This window comes from Prinia subflava, assembly GCF_021018805.1.
Source record: "Prinia subflava isolate CZ2003 ecotype Zambia chromosome W unlocalized genomic scaffold, Cam_Psub_1.2 scaffold_36_NEW, whole genome shotgun sequence".
Taxonomy (NCBI): Eukaryota; Metazoa; Chordata; class Aves; order Passeriformes; family Cisticolidae; genus Prinia; species Prinia subflava.
The window spans coordinates 1,991,991-2,012,001 of NW_026960611.1; the positions used below are offsets into that span (position 1 = coordinate 1,991,991).

The 20,011-nt window shown below is 41.2% G+C and overlaps 1 pseudogene; it reads left to right on the plus strand.

The window, feature by feature from the left end:
• Positions 1-20,011, plus strand: part of LOC134565145 (uncharacterized) — a 42,366-nt pseudogene that overhangs the window by 21,753 nt on the left and 602 nt on the right.

Here is a 20,011-nt window from a genome sequence, read left to right on the forward strand (position 1 = left end):
CATTGATGATTTTTCCATCAGGTGTTGATCCTGTGATTGCTCCAATTGGTACTCAACTGTCTTCAAGAAGAGTTCCAGAAAAGACGAGTTCCCGAGTGATCGGAACAATTTTTTATCTTAACTTTTAAATGTCTTTTTTGTGCAAAGATATTATGACGGTTGTATTTTAGGCATTTTATATTTATTGTTGTTAGAGATTGTCTTTAAAAGATATGTTAAAAACATCACTCCAATTTAAAGTTTGAGTTCTGGCCAAACTCTAACTCTAACTTGGACAGATGGTGTTTGTTAACGAAGCCCAGAAGTTTCTGCTCCAAAAAATAATATGCAAGTTATCTTAACTTGACAATTTGATCCGATCAGAATGACAGCTGAATCAGCTTGGAGTGAAGATTGTCATCTTTACCCGGGGAAAGATGTCAAGCTTCACTAAAGAAAAGCGTTTCAGCAGTGTGCAGTCTCTGGGGTGATAGCAGAAATAGTTTGATAATCGCTTATCACTTTCATTAGTAAGCAAAATTCCTATTCTATTCCCTTGTCTCTGAGAATGCTAATTCACATACCAGGTCTGTTTTAGTTTCTTTTCTGCAAGCTGTAGACTCAATGAGATACTAACGAAAGCTGAACCAGACAACGAGACAGCAACACAGACACAGCATTGCAGCTGCGTTGATGGAAGTAACCCTGGCCGCCCAGTGACAACAGAGAAGTCTTCAGCTGTGAAACATCATCAAGCAGTGCAGAAGAAAAAGAAACAGTGAATATTTTTGAGACTTTAATTTAGAACCTGCGTATGAATGAAGAGCAAGGACTGAATATAGTGTACTCTCATCTTTTGCTTTTAGCAGTTAAAATCTTTGGGTTTTTCTTGGGTAACTAAAGTAGTGCTTTGCGTATAACAGTATATGTAGAAGCAGCCAACCGTGTCACAGACCCAGTTTGGATAGCTCTAAAGAAAAAAAAGGGGGGATGTGTAGGAGGATAGCTTATATCATAAGGTAGAGCTATCCACACCTGGGCCTCAACCCAGGCCTCAGACCAGGCCTCAGGCCTGGTCTAACAGGCCTCAGTACGTTCAGCATACGTAGTAGCAGATAAACTTATCTGCTACTAGGAATGTGTGAAGGTAGTAGTGTTACTAGCATAGAACAGTTACTGGGAAGACACGGTGGCTACCTTAAACTGCAATAGCTTACATATTTCTGTATTCTCACTGCCTATCAGAATGCACCTGTTCTTGTAAACTATTCTGTCTGTATTTAACCCACCATCTCACAGAATAAATCGGATTACGTGCTTAGAACCATATTGGTGTGGACGCACGTTATTCTAGCCCCCGATCTACCAGGGCTCCGCCTTTACTCATGTTCCAGAATTTGGGAGATTGAAATATGTCCATGTCACTGCTGATACCTATTCTAAATTTATTTGGGCCACAGCACAACCAGGAGAAAAAGCCTTGCATGTGTAAAGACACCTATATGCCTGTTTTGCAGTGATGGGAGTGCCTGTGGAAATTAAGACCGACAATGGTCCAGCCTATGTTGGTCAGTGAGTTGCTAAATTTATGCAGTAGTGGGGAGTCAAACACACCACGGGAATCCCTGACTCTCCCACAGGTCAAGCTATTGTAGAAAGAGCTAATCGTACCCTGAAAGAATGTTTAGCAAAGCAAAAACAGAATTATGACACTGATGTAGCTAGTCGATTGTCCAAGGTGTTGTTCACTTTAAACTATTTGTGCTTAGCAAAAGGAAGAGAAGACATCACAATGCAGTGAAAGAGGGAAGACCACAGGCGATCCTGGGACTTCATGTTTATCACAAGAACATGCGAACGGGTGAATGGCAGGGACCGAGTCCTGTGCTGTTTAATGGTCGTGGTTATATGTGTATTTCTGCAGGAGAAGCAAAACCTCTTTGGGTGCCGAGCCGATTTACCCGTGCATGTCCCCAGTCAGAGATAACAGCTAACAGTGATAACCGCGGTGACAGCAGAGACTTACCTGGAGCACCTAGTGACGACCCTGAAACTGGTGAAAATTGACTTTCAAATCAGAAAAATAGTTATATAGTCATAGTTATAAGACTGTTTAGTGATAAGTTATTTTTAATATTTAGAGTTAAGTAATAACCAGTTATTGTTTTTTTGTAGTAGAACTAAAAGAGACAACCAAAAGATGAGTAGAATGTTGGGAATTGGAATGTTTATTTTAATTAGTGTTTTAGTAGAAAGAGGATCAGGAGTTCTTGAGATGGACCCAAGACAAAATATGTGGGTCACTTGGGCCAACCAAACTAAACTAGACTCATTTTGTTTGTCCTTAACTACGCCCTCAAACCCTTTTCGGACTTGTTTGATTGGAGTCCCAGTAGACTCCATGACAGTTCAGAACTTGGTCTCAAGTCAAAATTGATCGAAAGAGTAGTTTGGGAACACAGGCTGTCGCCATTGTACAAAATCTTAGAGTTGCTAATACTGAGCCCCAAGAACTTGACCTTTTGGGTTCTGTACCAGGGAATTACTGTTTAATCTTTGGACACTTTACTATGAATTCAAGTTTGTTGATTGTGGACAAAAGGCAACTGGAAAATGGCAACACTTGTCTGTCTCCCAGGTCCCCACTGTATTTTAATTACATTGAGTACTGTAACAATTGGACTAAGTCTGTGACACCATTGAAAGAACTGCAAGAAAATTGCTACCAGGGATCTTTCTCATTTGTGGAGATAGAGCCTGGTCTGCAATTCCCCAAGAAGCTGTAGGAGGTCCATGTTATTTTGGCAAATTGACATTGTTTGCTCCCAGCATTCATCAAGTTTTGGGGTTGTCTCAGAAGACCCGACGAGCCAAACGCAGTGTCTCAACTAAGCCCCAATTGTAAAGATCAGGTAGAGTTATGGAAAACTGCAGCTGTAATATCGGCATCATTCTCTGCCCCAGGAGTTGCCTTGGCACAAGCTCTCACACAGCTGAAAAACTTAGCCTACTGGACAGGAAAACAAATTAATATAACACCTAATATGTTAAGTGAGCTTGCCAAGGATGTTAACCACATCCGTCATGCAGTTCTTCAAAACAGAGCCGCAATTGACTTCCTCCTTTTAGCCCAAGGACATGGATGTGAAGAGTTTGAAGGCATGTGCTGCATGAACTTGTCAGACCATTCTCAATCGATTTACAAACAGCTGTCACAGCTGAGAAGCAACATGAAAAAACTTGTAAAAAACTTTTTGACACTCTGACAAATGGCTCGGGTCATGGGGTTTCACTGGGTAGATCAAAGATTTGGTCCATTTTGGTGTTGTGATTTTTATTGTTATTATAGTTATTTTAATTATTGTGCCTTGCTTTTTACAGTGTATGCAAAAATTAACCAGCCATGCCTTAGAGTCAGTTTGGATAGCTCAAAAAGAAAAAGGGGAAATTGTAACAGAATTTCTTAGAGAACATGACATATGGAATGAGGTTTGAGCTATCCCAAACTGGGCCTCAGGTTTGGACCTGCTGGGCCTCAGATTTGGGCCTGTGTAGAAGCAGATAAGCCTGTGGAGCAGTTAGAATTTAGGTTAAGGTGTGTGTATGCATTAGATAGGATAGTTAGGGTAGAATTACGGTAGCTACCTTAAACTGAGATTGTTTGCATTTTTTTCACACTGAATGCCAATTAGAAAATACTTCTAACTGTAAAATATTTGAAACTGTATATAACTGGCCATTTTGGGAATAAAGAGGAGAATGTATGATTTCACCATATTGGTTGTGTTCTGCGTTGCTCTGTCCAGCTTCCATATAGAGACCCTGATTTCACAAACATATGCCAAAAAACGCACCACAAATTTGTACTGCTGTGCACTGCTATGCCTATAAGTTAGATAAGCCTGTGATAAACGTGCACTTGTGTAAGACACCATCACCTTCCTACTGAGACAGCCAAATGATGGAAGGCAGAAACATTTGGTTTCCTCACCTGGTCTGTAAACACTGCAGTACTTGTACTACTAGTGTAGTAGGTCAAGTTCAGGCAGTTCCGACACGTAAGAACAAAGTGTAGCCTCCACTGTCTACAGAATTCTGTCTGCTGTAACTAGCAAATACTGAACCATTAGCCTGACAATGTCTGTAGGGGTTTCTGGAGTTGCTGCCATCAGTTGCTGCCTCCCCTTTACAGAGAAAGGACCTTATGCACCCCCTCTGCTGTGTAAGGTAGCTTTACAGTGCTGCTGCACAGCTGTGAAAAGAGCTGTCTCAGAAGGAGGGGAAGCTCCATGCTTCTTGTATTTGCATTGATTCCAGAGTGTCACCAGTCCCTTTTAGAAATACTTGTAAAACAAAGGGCACAATTTGATACTATTTGTATGTCAGGGGGTTGAGTGCCATACTTTTGTTTGGAGTATCTCAGCATGAATGATTTTAATGAAAATTTTAGAAGCACAGTCTCCTCTTCTATAGTTCTGGAAGCTTTTGTGCTCATTTTAAGTATCAGGTTACATGCAATTACTGTATTTTATTGCAGTATTGTATACATGATGCAGGCCACGATGAATCCAATTAACAAGGCTGGTTTTAGATGAAAACTAAGTTAAGAGCTTATATTCCAATAACCCTGTTGCTTTCAGCAGAAGGTAAGTTATGATCCCTATTTCTAAGCACAGTCCTCACCATAGCTACTTGGTTTTATTTTTCTGCCTCATCTCATCACCTTTACTAATTTTCAGTCATTACATGGCTAGTAACAATGTAAGTGTATTTACATGCCCTAGGTTTGTTAATTCCTGGATTGTCCTCAGGAGATGTTTCCCACATAACTTAGTTTTGATGACAGCCTCCCATTGTTTTAGGAATACAAACAAGAGGAGGCCTTAAATGCCTCAGAAATCTGTCAGGGTTTTGACTTAGTCAACATTAGAAGCATGGGGACTTGAAGGCAGAATTTATCTTTCACTTCAGCAGTAAAAGAAAACTAACCAGCAGGGCCATAAAAGCTCCATCAGTGCAGAAGTTGTTTAATTGCGTTCATTTTTGGTGCAGACTTGAGGCATTGCTTTATAGCATGTCCTTGAGCCAGAACATACTCCAATCAACCAGAACCCATAGGTTGCCAGAATGCATCTATGGCCTGCTTTGTTTCGGCTGGTTAGCTGTTATCCACAGATTCATCCATTGTTTATTTTTCCATGTTTTCTCCTTCTTAAAATATGACCACTGGGCTCTGTCACCAGCAGCTCAAATACAGACAGTTTTCTTTACAAGTCACCCATTCATATGCATTTACTACAACAGGAAATTATGCAGAGACTGTCTCAGGGAGCAGTGAGAACAAGATTGTTCAATGAGATTGTTCCACCAGATGATTACAGCACAGACAATTCCCTCACTACCCAGGCTACCATGCCACAAGGTCTAAACAAGGCAGGCAGATCAGTGTGTTAGAAATGAGAGGAATCCTCTTGAGAGGGATGAATGCTTGGTGAATAACAAACCCAGCCATGCTGAACATTTTAAACTTTATGGGTTTGTGTTTGCAACCAGTGAGAAGCTTATCACAGATGCCCTGAATAAAAACCAGTTCTTGAAGAGACTGGAGATTCACCAGACATGAGACATGGTGGAATATATGTATGAGAGGACGTTCCAGCAGGGGAGCTATGACATCAGACAGGGAGAACCGGGAAATCACATTTTGGTGCTCAAAGGTGAATATTGCTTACTTGTACAACACACAAGTGCAAGAAACAGGAAAAGGGTTTAGAAGGTTTTGCAGGAAATCACAGTAAGGGTGTTTGTGCTCTTAAATAATTTGTCCCTGTGGAGGGCAATGCTAGTTTTACCTGTGACTTTTATGAAACAGAGTGAGAGCAATAAAAAGCACCTTGGAAACATGAGTATATATTTAATGTTTTTTCATTACCTTTTTCATTTCTAAAAGCCCAGAGGCCAGCAATTCCTTTCTGTTGCAGGTGTAGCCAACTCTTTCTTCTCCAGAGGAAGAACAGGTATTATTTAAAACACAGAGAACTGTTCAATGGTTAAGCCACTCCTGAATAAACTTACTTTTCAACATTCATAAGATACCAGTTTTCTGTGTATGGGAAACTGAAAGATGAAGTCTGCATTCATTGCTTTTAAAGCTGAGAGGTTGCTTTAACAGAAAAAAAAAAAACCAAAAAAAAAAACCTGCCTGTTTTTTTCTGGGGAAAAAATAAAAAGCAAACAGCAAAGCAAACAAAAAGCTTTAGGATAAGAAGGTTTTCCTAAAATAAGGCCAACAAATCTGCAATCATTTGTGCTGACTGCTACTGTGCCTTGTAGCAAGAGCAGGATGACTTATAGAATAAAGGTTGAGCTATCCCAAACTAGGCCTCAGATTTGGGCCTGCCTAGAAGTAGATAAACCTGTGGCACAGTTAGAAAGTCACTTAAGGTGTGCACATGCTTTAGCTGGGATAGTTAGGATGGAAATACGGTTGCTGCCTTAAACTGTAATAGCTTACATTTTTGTTCATGCTCACTGCCAATAGAAATGCACCTGTTACTGTAAACTATTCTTACTGTATATAACCAGCCATTTCATGAATAAAGAGGAGAACGTATGTTATAACCATATTGGTCGGACCTGCGTTGCTTAGTCTCCAACCCCAAGATAGAGTCCCAGCCTTCAGTGCCTCAAATTGCTGATCATCTATAGTTTAATACCTGAAATTTGCTATCTCTCAGGGTTGCTTTTCCCTGAGATTCACCTTGGGGTTGCTGTTCCCTGAAGTATGTAGGGTTTTCGAGCTTTTCTTGCTCGAAAGGTCCTGTGCCAGAGCCAAAGAAGACAGACTGAGTCTGCCAGTCTGTGCCTCCAAGGTTGTTTATTCTTTCATTATCTCTCACTTCTTTCTCAGCTCTGCAAGGTGTCCCCAGCAGTGCAGGACATGCAGCGGACTGGACGGATCAGAGGGTCCCGGACCCTTTGTACCATTTCTCTGACCCAACCACCGTCCACAACTTACTTTTTTATTTACAAAATCTTACCAATACTTACTACCTGTGTTAACATGTCATTTCTACTCTAAAGCAATCCTTGTGATACAACTCAGCAGAAAATGGGGGACGAGAACAAGAACAAGGAGGACAGGACCACTCCCCAATTCCTCCATCTTGCCTCTTCAAGCCCATATACTAAAAATCCTAGATTCTACATTTGATACATTTGTGATAAACTAACTACTAGTTCTTTCGAATTCTCTTGGCTTGTGATTCTTCGTACAATGTGGACATTCACTCCCATGGCCAAGGATCCAAAGCAGAGTCCTCCTGGGCTCTGTGTGAGGCTGGCTGACCCCCTTGTACAGATCCCAGACCCCCCTGTCTGGTCTCCAAACCCTTCAGGGCAGCCAGAGGGATGTCCTGGACTCTGACAGCTATCAGCAATAAGCTCTTTCATCATTTCACCGTTAAAAAAAAAAAAAACCACGATTATTTTGTGTATTTCATCAGTTGGAGACCACTAAAAGTCCCAGAGACTCATATGAATTAGAGCTCACACTATAAGGAGTATGTTCTGTTGAGGCAAGAATATTTAAACTGGTATATGTTGGAAACCTCATTTTCTGACTTCATATGGATTGGTTAGTTGGAAAATAATGACAGTAACTGTGTTAGGAAAACAGAAATGTTACAGGAAAAAAAGAGGAGGTAGGATTTGTGATGGTGTGGTCCCATTCTTGTGAGACAAAATGATAAAACTTTGAAAACAGCTGAAATATCAGAAAAAACATGTGCATCTGGAACTTTTTCTGGCACATTAGAACCTTTCTTGAGGAGATGGTGCGTGCCTTGGAGACAATAAGGCAGAACTTTCATAACATGTTTAGGGGAAGGTTTTTTGGGGCCATAAACTGAAGAAGTTCAGACTGACTTTTGCTAGTGAGGTTCAAGAACAACTTGAATGAAGATTTAGTGTGCTTTTATTTTTTCTGCACTCTCCTTTGCATTCTGCATATATACACTCACATCTGTATGAAGAGAGAAACCATGAGCAATTTCTCCTTTGATCATTATCTTAAGACTTTTTTCTTTACACCACACTAGAGTATCTGAACCACAAGTGAGTGATTTGTGATAGCAAAGGTTTATCTCATCAGGATTTAGAGTGGCCCTCCCTTCCAGAGCACATCTGTAGATTAGCAGTGTATTTAAAAAATAAATCTTTACTGGTTTGTACGTGTATTTCAAAGCACCGGTAGCATTGTTGCTCCCATTCCCATGTTCCAGGGAGTGGCAAAGTCAGAAATACATTCATTTGGTTTTGATTCACTCTGTGCAGCTGAGCACAGGTTTAATACCTATTATCCTGATGATTTTTGGTAGAGGGAAGTCTGGAAGTCTTTCAGCAGAATAAACTACTCTCCTCAGTACCTGTGTGGACAGCATTTGGTGACCTGGCCATTTTATACAACTGCACAGGGACAGCTTCTGTGAAAGGTACCTGAGGTTAAATACAGCAATGTTGCTAGAAATGAAAACTGGATTTTTTGTGAGGTCCCTGTTATATCCAGATTTTCTTTGAAGTTTTCATGTAATAGATGTTTGCATATCTTGGTTATCTACAGTATACTCACATATTTCTTCCTTGAGTTCTTTCTGCTTGGGGACTTGAATAATACTATGCCACGAATGTAATTCCATCTCTGGCATAACCCTTGATAAGCAATTAGGCACCTCCAAATTGTACTGGTTAGCCTGATGTGTAACATACTAACAACTAGGGCAAGATTGTGTTGTAATTTTAGATGCTTTAGTAGAGGTGGTTGTCTCTGGCTCTTATGTTCTTGTGTCAAATGCAGTGCCAAGGATGAAATTACTGATTTGAGTTTAAAAGCATATTAGAACCATGGTGTTTTCAGTAGTGGGTACAGTCTAATTCAAGAGGAAATGCAATATGCAGGAATTAGTTGCTTTTGTGCTTCTTTTAGTTCTGTATCATTGTTATGTTGCTGAGTCTTGCCTAGATCCATTTGCAGCTGGCAGTTTGGGGACTGACCAGTATGGAGGAGTTAAGTGTTGCTCTGATACAAATATTCTTCTTCCTACATAAGACTGGGTGTATATCCATTAAATACCCCGGATTCCCTTTCCAAAATTCCAAAATTGCTCTGTGACAAACAAGTAAGGGACTAAATATGGTTAAGTTCATCATTTTTCCACTCCACCGTTCCATAAATAATACTTTTGTTTGAAGACTAATTTCTGTTCTTGTCTAAATCTGCAGGGACCTTGTGCCACCAGTAAGTATGAAGAGTTCATGTTGACTTAAAAAGGAGCAAATGGAATAAAGCAAGAAGTTGTTTGCTGTAAAACCTTACGGTCTTTCTTCCTGGACCCAGTTTAGGCACTTAATCATTGCTGGCTATGCAGATGGAAGTTATTACATATAATCTGTTTTTGTTGCTGCCTGATAAACAGAACAGCATCAGTAATGTGTTTATTTTTCTTACTAACATGCTGTTCTAATTGAATATGTTCCCTATTTTTCTTTTTTGCCTGCTGTATAGTATTAGCATTATAAAATAGTGTTTCTGCATAATAAGATGTCAAGCTGCTTTAGGCCTTTGTTAGCATTAATTGGTTTTGAGGTAGGACAAGAATTGTCCAATTATGGACAAGAAAAGGTATTTGAATACTTGCAATCACTGCAGTAATCCATCCCTCCCCAATAGCTTTCCTGTGATCCTTGTGGAGGAAGAGCAGTACAATGTCATAACTGAGCATGAATAGTAAACACACATGTGAAAACCCTTTCCTGATGCTGGATCTCCAGGCACCCTTTTCCTGCAGTCTTTGAAAACTCACAAGTGAAGGATTTCATCCAAACAGCATTTCAGTGCCTGCTGCTGCTCAGCAGCATCTTCACAGGCAGTAGCTGTATTTGAAAGTGGCAATGTGATTTACCCCTATGTTTCTGAATTTCTCTCTTTTTTTTTTTCAGTCTCATCTTTCAGATTGCAGACGTTTTTCTAACTCTACAACTGCTTTATTTAGTTAAGGTGTAAGATATGGGAAATACATTTGCAATAGGCTGGCTACTTGGCACATTTTCTTCATGCAAAGTAAACTGAAAGATGTTATCTAGGAGAGAAATAAAATCAAAGTAACACCTTTGCTCTTCCATTCAGCATCCAAAAATATTTTTTGATCTGTTTTGATAGATGGCAGAGCATATGTGTACATTCTGTAAAATGAGAAATGACTGTGCATCATTTTAAACGTGGCATTTTTGTTCCCAGAAAAAATGATTCTATGCTGATGATAAATGGAGGAAATCGATTGTTCTAAATTTTTCTGTAAATTTTATCTCACAGGAAACACAGTTTTGTTCTCTCTCACGGCAGAAGGAAAACTGCTGAATATGGTGTAGCATCTTTTAAAAGAAGAGATTAAATTCAATAGAATTACCTTTTGCTTTAAAAAAAAGAAGTGTTATGTTGTGTTGATGATTGCACACAGAGGCTGCTTAGTGGTCTGCATGTTTGATGCTGAACCCTCTGCCTGCTTACTGTATTAATATTTTAATTATCTTTTGAAAAGGAATCATTATTGTTTTGATAACCTTTTATTCCCTTATATAATGGATTGAAGGAGTAACTCCGTGACGGTAGAGTCGGCGACAAAGTATCTCTATAAGCAAAGTAGCAGGGGTAGCACATGGTTTATTGTGAGGGCCTTGCTTGTAGCTGCTAGGCACAGCTAAAGCAGGCCAGGAGAGCAGGAACAGAGAGGGAAAGAGAGGGAAAGGAGAAGAGGGAAAAGAGAGGGGAAAAAGGGCAGGGGAAAAGAGAGGATAAGAGGAAAGAGAGGAAGGCAAAAGAGAGGACAGGATAAGAGAGGGAGGATCTGAATACCATACATTAAATATCTTTCCAGGTTGAATAGTCTGTGCTGGACCAACCAATCTAATACAAGATAACATTTACATACAGCCAATAGAAATGTCCCATTACCTAAGGCAAGCAGAAGGGGATTGTTTAATCAAGGGAGCTGGCCCTCAGCTTGGCACATCATTATTCACTAGCTGATGGCCCTGTACCTCACACCCTAAATCTCAAAGCTTGCTTTCATTTCTATCTCGCTTGCTGAACTCATACTCCCAGAATCTAAACCACCATATTTGCAAGGTCTTTCTACTTCATCTTTCCCAACAATGGATAGTTTGAAGGAAAAGTGTGTGAGGATGACAGGATTAAATGAAATTAAATGTATTTCTTGAGCTCTGTTATTGCTATCTTAATGCAGATCTCACAAACATTTGCATATAATCGGAATCAGAGTTAGGTCCAAGCCACAGTATTTAACATCATAGATTTTGGAAAACCAACCATGTTGTCGTTTCTTTCAAATCAGCTTCTTTGCATTTCCCAGCTTTTGGGCGTAGTGACTGCCCTTGATTAGGGTAGAATTTCCTAAGTATTCAGCCTTGTCATTTTCAAGGTTGCTCAGCCTATGGAATTGCATAGAAAGCGCTCTGTATAGGAACCATTTGGACATCTATTCCTTATTTTAGTGAGCATTAAGTGGGACTTGAATTCCCACATCTTTTAAGATTATGCATCTTTTAAAAGTCTGATTACAATAGGTGCTGCACATTTTAAAATTCAGCCTTGGGCCTTGTGAAATAGCAAGTCTGTCTTCTACCATGAGCTGATGCTGTAATATCATCCATCAAATAATTTGGAAACATTGCTGATTTTGTTCTTCTTTTTTTGTTTTCTCAAAGCAATCACTAATGTTAAAACATGGGCACTGGACAGAGAAGTGTTTCAAAATATCATGAGAGTGACAGCACAAGCCAGACAAGAGCAATACAGGAACTTCCTTAGAAGGCAAATATTAATTAATTTCTATTTCTGATACTGCTTTGTGCTATGTACTAAGGTGCACAACAATACTGTGCCTGTCTTGTAAACAGAGAGAAAAAGGTGCTCTTCATGCAAATATGGCCTCAAAAGCCTGAATATCTGTCTTTTTTTCTTTTAAGATTCATAAGAGCATTTTTCCATTTTAAAATTTTTTCTCCTACATCACACTAGAAAACTTCAATAGATGCTTGAATAGCTTTAAGTAGTAGAATAAATAGATAGGAAACTTACAGGTCTATAATTTATAATAATATAATAAAGTTCGGAGAATAATTCTCTCCTGCAGGGAACACTGAGAGTGGTGCCATACTTCTCCTTAGGAAGATGGGGAAATCAGAGGTTCCAAACCATAATCAGCTGATGTACTATTTTATCTTTTTAACACAGAATGACCATTCTGTTATGCCTTCAAATCAAGATGCCAAGCCTGGCCATGCATAGAATGTCTTCTCTATTTTCACATCCCTCTCCACCTTTGATTTCTTTGCTGAGCCTAAATAGATAGAAATTTCTATCATTTCCTTTTACAAGTCTGAGTGATTAGGGTGGGAGGTTTTTTTCATCCTTACCAGCAAGTTCACAAAGTTTTTACTGTAATTGGATTGTTTCAATAGTTGTCCAAAGAGTACTGAAGCTTTAACCTTTGATTTTGCAGTCTCTGCAGTACACTTAAAAATATATTCTTGAATTGCCATAATGCCTTGGGTTTGTAATTGCTGGATTCTTTTGAAATCAATCCTTACACTCACTAAAGTCCTTCCTCTCCTGAAATACAAACTTGATTTACAAACTGACCGATGTTTGCTACATTTCTAAGTTGTGCGAGTTTTGTTTATCTAAAACCAGGATTAAAATGCTTGAACCTTCCAAATTAAGATTTAGTTGTATACTGTGTTCACTACTAGTCTAACTCGTTATGAAATGTGACTGCAAAAATTGCATAAATGAGAAGACACCATAAAAAATTGTTAATGATAACTACTTTGGGTTGTGGATTAATTGTTTTTGTTTGCTTTCTGGAAGTGTGTCCTTGCTGAAAAACTTACCTGAAGATAAATTAACCAAGATCATGGACTGTCTGGAAGTGGTAAGATATTGTTAAGCTTTTTCTAAATAGTATTCAGTAAGCTTCTAAAATAACAAAGAAGAATAAATCAGCAAAAATAAAAAACAACCATGCTTTTTTAATATGAGAATGGTTTTGGAGTGATGGGAGTTGAATTCCAGGTCGGCAGAAAATAGTAACATTTAGTGACATAAAACTAAGTTATACTTCTGGCATCAAAGGAGACAATCAAGTAGTTAAGAGGATTTGTATTCTATCCTTTATTAAGTACAAAGTTGTTCTCCAGGATTCTTTTGGTAATCAAATTTACCTCTTTTTGATGTAGGTATGTAATACTTTCATATTCCGTGGACCACGTACACTGCAAAATGTAAGGGAAGAAGGCATTAGGCCCCCAGAATGTGAATCCAGCCAAATATCTGTGTGCTCTAGGGCTGCATTTGCCAGCAGTCTTTGAAGGTAAAGGCTTGATATATAACCATAGCTAGGATTTTTTTCCAGGGGCAGTGGTAATGCTTTATTCTTTTCACATTGAGGCATGAAGGAAGTTAAGCATCAATGAAACATCCATATGTGTTACACCTCTGCATAGTAACCTGTCAAAGATTTATTGGACAATATTGTCTCTCACTTGCCCCCCACCAGGAGTATTATGACAAGGAAGATTACGTTATTCAGGAAGGAGAATTCTTTATAATAGCAAAAGGAAAGGTAAGGTATAATAAAACTTATTTTGTAAAGTAACATGTACAAACAGTTGTATCTCTGTCATTATTGTTTACAGACAGCATGAGAATAACGACATGACTCTCAGCTTACAGCAAATGAGAGCAATCTTTATTCTTCCAAATCCTCTTTTTATACAGTACTTTGGTACAATGAATATGATTGGTCATTCAGAGCCTACACCTCTTTGTAAACATCCTTGCCAGTAAACATGTTAGAAAAACAGCACCTGCTAACGGTTTTTCACCACCCAAGGATTGTTTGGATTCCTCCTTAAAATTTTCCCAGGCCAGAATGAGAGTCGCTCCCTTGTCTTTCTCACAGACTCTAGCAGTGCCTGAAGCCTACGATCTGACCACTGTCCATACCCACATATCTCAAAAGCTATCTTGAGGGGTGTGATCTTCAGTAAAAATGGTGCAGAGTGTTTTTGCACATGCTTTTAAGTTCACAGTACCATGATAAAAGCCTGGAGCAGCATTGCAGAGATTCAGGGAGCCTAATTTTCCATTCACAGTGAACCAATTGTCCATTCACAGTGAACCCATGTTATACTGTTCTAATTAAAATGTAATTAAATTGTGTCCTGAAGCCTCTTGACACTGTGCCAGAGATGTAAAGGTAATTTTTTTGTAAATGACATTTGACCCTATGTCTTCTCCTAGATGATGCAATATCTGATGGGCAAAACATAGACTTGTGAAAAGTCTAAGAAGTAGTGGAGTTCCAGGCTTAATGGAGAATGTCCTTTAAGGTGTCTCAGAATCCTTTCATTTGTTAGTCCCAGAGGAGCAAGGCAGCAGCCTTTATCCCTCAGCTGATACCTTGGAGACTGACACAGGACTCTAAAGAATTACATCAAGAGAATTTTCCTCAATAAACTTCCAGTTTCCAAAACATCTCTCTGTCTGTAGATATTCTAGTTTGGTTTTTGCTAACATGGGCATCAGCAGAATGTGCTACTGTGGAAGCAGAGTTTCATGAGTGGAAATGTTAGTTAATGCTTCTGGAGTGCTGTCTATTTAGCTGAGAAGAGAAAAAGCTCATATGACATCTACCCACTGTGGGAACGGAAGTATTTTTCAGTCTTTCATTAAAATGTGACTTATTCTGCTCTGTTTCAAAAAGAATGAGGAGAAAATGTTCAGGGATTTCCAATAATGAATACATTCCTTCTTCTCAGCAAAAATCAGAGAGGTAGGGATGTTTGGGTGTAATTTTTGAGAGGAGTGGGTAACTATATGTGAAAAATGCATAATATATGGCTCTACGCAGATATTTACTATATGTAGTATGCTAAGTTGAAAAATTATGCTGTATTAACATTTGAATAATATAGTAAATGTAGTTTTGTAATTAACATTAAGCTTTAGTAATCAAAAATAAAAACTATGTGTGTGAGATATTCCTTTTTAGCTCAAGAGAAAGAGAAGATAACCAAGAAATTCTTCGCACAGAGATAACAATTACAGAAGCCCCTAAATTTTCCAGAGGAGAGAGATTTATAACTTCCTAATCAACAGAAACAACCTCTTCAAGCCTGACAGACTAAAAGGCACCTGGAAGGATTAACAGAAAGTTCCTGACAAGTAACAGGCAACTGTCTTGTTTTAAATAAAATATGCATAATCATGAGGTTATTCTTCTTAAGGGGTGAATTCTCTTTTGACGTTGTCCTTCTCCTAGCTGACTTTTGTCTAGGGAGGGGGGCCCAGCCCGGGCTGTACCTCTTTGGTATTATTGTCTCAGTAATTGTCCTAACTCTAAATTGTTTAACCTTTATTATTATATTTGTATTACTATTTTTTTAACCATTTTTATTTTTATTAAATTTTCATAAATTTCAAAAGCGAGTGATTGGCGTTTATTACACTATATATATCTGTAACTCTTTCTGCAGCATTACTGAGTTTAAAACATTTTTGAAATACACAGAAAAGAATGAAAATCATGCAATACTTTGAAACTTTCCCTTACAAAATTTTTGTTCCTGTACTTTGCAGGTGATAGTTACCCAGAGTACTACAGACCACTCACAGCCTCAGGGGATTAAAAATCTGTACAAAGGAGATTACTTTGGCGAAAAGGCTCTCATTAGGTTTGTTCACACTGTCTGATTCATGATGTGTAGGATTTCAATTGTCGCAGCACTGTGTGTTGTCACCATGAGATTTCCTAGTTTTCCTTGTGGATGATGACCAGTCTGAAGCGGGGTTTGAGCCATCGCAGGAGGTCTGTACCACCGTGTCGGGGGTTGCGAGTGGCCAGCGTGAATTTTGGGAGGGGTGCGGAGTTTTATCCGGTCCCTTTCCTGGGGCACTGCGTGCCAGGGTGGCTGGGGTGCTGCGGAGAGAGGGCCTCCCGGATCCCGGGGCAGACCTTGGATCAGCAGTGCATCTTGAGCAGGCGCTGGATGCCAGCAGCACCCCCACCCCAGCTCTGGGGTGGGGACGGAGGAGCCTCCTGCGCCTGCGCCGTTGGCAGACGTGCTGGGAAGGAGGGTCTCTGTCCACCCATGGGCGGGCCCGGCCCCTGCCGAGGAAGCCCCGCCCCGCCCTGCCCCACGTGGGCTGCGTCATCAGAGCAGCCCAGCGGCCTGCCCCCTGCCCGCACGGCCCCTGGCCCCGCCCGCCGAGAGCAGGCCGAGCTGCGCAGTGGCTCTGCCGCCGCCCTCCTAGCCCCGGCCCCCCCCGAACCAAGCGGGGGCTGAGCGGCACAGCGGAGCTACCGCCCCCCCCCCTTCCCTGGCCGGCACTTGCAGGCTGAGCTGGGGGTGGGCGGGGCTGCATCACTGTCAGTTTTGTCACGACCGCCCCGCACTGGATCGGGACGCATTTTCTGGCCCCGCACTGCAGCCGGGTGCGGCCGGTGCCATGGTGGAGCCGCTGTCTGAATGTGCAGGAGTGCTCGAGCCGGTCCCAGAACCCGTGGGGATGGTTTCGCAGCCTCACGGCCACGTCGCCTCATCCTGGGCGGACATGCCTGCCACCCGAGAGGGGGTGGCCAAGTGTGATCTCAGTTTTTCTGAGGTCCAGCAGTAGATCCGTGTTAAATTTGAGGTTTTGTTCCTTACATATGATATTAGATGCCTGGCTTTGGCATTGTTTGGACCTGTTCAGGTTCCTGCCTTTGAAGACAATTGGAGACGGCTGGCTGCAGAAGTGGCTGTCCAAAATAGTCAAATGTCTCTAGGAGATCCCATGTTTGGGGTTGGAGTTGAACTGCTTACCGGGAGAGGCGAATATGCTTACCCTGACGTGCAGTTTGGCTTTTCGCAGAATGTGCTGGATCAGTGCCGAGAAATAGGCATAGCAGCACTGATGAAAACTATGTTATCCTCTTCTCTAAAGCAGGACTTTTTGACTATAGTCCAGAGGCCAGACAAGACCTTTGTTCAATTTGTAAGGTGTCTGATCCATTCTTTGGAGAGGCAAGTTGAGGATGACACTTTGAAACAAATTTTGCTAGAACAGTTTGCAAGGAGCAATGCAAATGCTGCTTGCCAGAGGCTCCTTGGAAGCCTTTCTGAGAATTCTGATGTCTTGGACATGATCCAGGCCTGTGCGAATGTGGACACCTCTGACCTTAAGGTGTCTGCCCTGGCTGCTGCCTCACAGCCATCCTAAAAGGGGCTGAAGAGTGGGCAGCAGACACAGGCAAATGCTCAGGTCAGTGGACAACAGAGAAAGGAGGCACGGAAAGTGACTCCTATCACCGTGGAGGCCTAGCCAGAAAACAGACTGGGGACACAGATCTGGGTGCATCAGAGCATGCAGGGCAGGAGAATGCCCCTTAGTTTATTTTGCCGTTATATATCTGTGGCAAGGTGACCATGGATTGGAGAAGGGTATCGCCACCTCTCCTGCCACATTGGTCCAGAAGGCTGTCATTTACCTTTTCTCCTCCCAACTAGAAATATGTAAACAATGGGAGACAGTTAGGAAAACATGCCAATATTTACATTAGCAAGCGGGAGAAACTGCACGTCGGCTAGCCAGGGACAGAGCCTCATGGCAACAGACTCCCTTGTTTTTCTGCGCACGGTGTGGCAGGCCAAATCACACTGCGAACATATGTAAAGCAGTGCTTCATGCTGATGGCCAGCCCTTGCCAAGCCCGGGAAATTGGAAGTGGAGGACACGCCAAAGACGCGCCTGGAACCAAACACTTCCCCAAGCCCTGGAGCAGGAGCAAGTTTGTTTGGCTGATTTGCAGCCAGCACCTGCAGTTCAGCAGGCGTTGATGTCACCACAGTAGCAATGGTCATTTTGGACTCTGGCAAAGAGCACACTTGTGCAATGGTTTCCACACCCACCTCCCATATCACATTCTTCGGGAAAATTCATATTGCTCAACTTGTGTTTTTTAAGTTTTCTGTCCTCAGGTTCGAGAATCAGTGTTGTGAAGGCAGCTGCTTCAAGTCTGCTGAGCTGCCTCAGGTGCACTGGACTGTGATCCTGTTTGATCCTGAAACGTTGTGAACTCTGTGCCACCCCAGTGCCACCCTGTCAAAGAAGCCTCTTCGAGATCTGATTGACATGAGCACGGATTTGGCCATCCTCTCCTTTTCTGCATGGTCTCCATAGTGGCCTTTGGATCCTGTGGAGCTGCCTGTAGCAGGATGGGGTGGAACAGCGCGATGCTGTGGGAGCCAGCAGGCTGTGTTAATCATGGACTCAGAGGAACTGTCGTCTATGGTTCAGTTTTATGTTACTGTAGCTACTGTGACCTTTGCGGGGGGAATGTGGAATGTGCACGCAGTTTGGGGGGTGCAGATTGGGACAGAACCTTGATTTGAGCGATTTTTTTTTCTTGGAATGCTCCTGCCATTGCATCACACAGAGATTTGGAAAATGAAAGTTGTCTGGTCAAACCATTGTTGAACGGGCTCAGGGTACTGTTGAGCAGGTTCCTGCAAGGGGATTCAGGGTGAAACCCTGCACAGCAAAGGTATAATCAGGCTGTAATGGGATTTCTTAGAGAACATGGGCATGACGTGTTATGGAATGAAGTTTGAGCTGTCCTAAAACAGGCCTCAGTTTTGGGCCTGCTGGGCCTCAGTTTTGGGCCTGTGTAGAAGTAGATAAGCCTGTGGCGCAGTTAGAATTTAGGTTAAGGTGTGTGTATGCATTAGATAGGAGAGTTAGAGTAGAATCATGGTAGCTGACTTAAACTGAGATTGTTTGCATTCTTTTTCACACTGAATACCAATTAGAAAACACCTGCAACTGTAAACTATTTGAAACTGTAGAAAACCGGCCATTTAGGGAATAAAGAGGAGAACATCAGATTTCACTATATTGGTCGCGTTCTGCATTGCTCTGTACAGCTTCCATATAGTTATTAGGGACCCTGGTTTCATCAGGCCAACAAGTAACCTTCAAACCATGACCAAACTGAAGGTCGGTGAACTTTGTACAGGTTTTTTTTTCTCTTTTTTCTCTTTCCGGTTGTACAATTGTTCATTTTTCTTTTTTTTGTTTTCTTTTTTTAACAGTCATCGTGACTGGAATGAGCTCTTGTTTCCATTGCTCATGGCAGTAAGAAACAGAGAGGAGGCATCACACAGTACATATTTACATGTGTGATTGAGTAGGGAATCATTTTGGTTAGGGAATGTTTTATATCCAAAGATCATTTTAGAAATAAATCTTGATGTAGTGATAATTGCATCTCACCCTAATTTCTTGGAAGGTTGCTAAAGGATGTTGTGATCCAAACCCTATTGAAACTGGAAAAAAATACTGTGCTAGGCCATAATAATGACTAGTAAAAAGCTAAATTTTGTATTTGGTTCAGCAGCACTAATCCAGGTACAGGCTGCAGAGGCCTTTGAGGAGTTTCACCTAGAGCAACTGTGACCCTCCATGATTGCAGTGTGAGGTACTTTGAGGATTTTGATATGCTTTTGAATCCTCCTAATGCGTTTCAATTCTCAGTGACGGTGTCAGATCAGCAAATGTTATTGCAGATAAGTACAATGTGGAGTGCCTCGTTATAGACAGAGAGTAAGTACATTGCACTTTAATAAGACTTGCATCCTCTTTCAGTAGGTTAACATGACTTTCAGTGGGTTAATGTGACTTCACTGTAGGCAAAACCACGTTTCCTTAAATGAATCCTGAATTAGTGGTTGTGCTTTAGGAATACTAATGAAGAGAGGCTGACAGCAGGTGCCAGAGCACAGAAGCTTAAGAGTAGTTCAGAGTTACCCTTTTCTTCTCTCCTTGTAGTGCTGATGTTTATCCTTATCTCCTGGGTCAGAGGTTAAGGCCTGTTCTTGTCAGTGAGGACAAATGCAAAGAGAGCATTCAGTA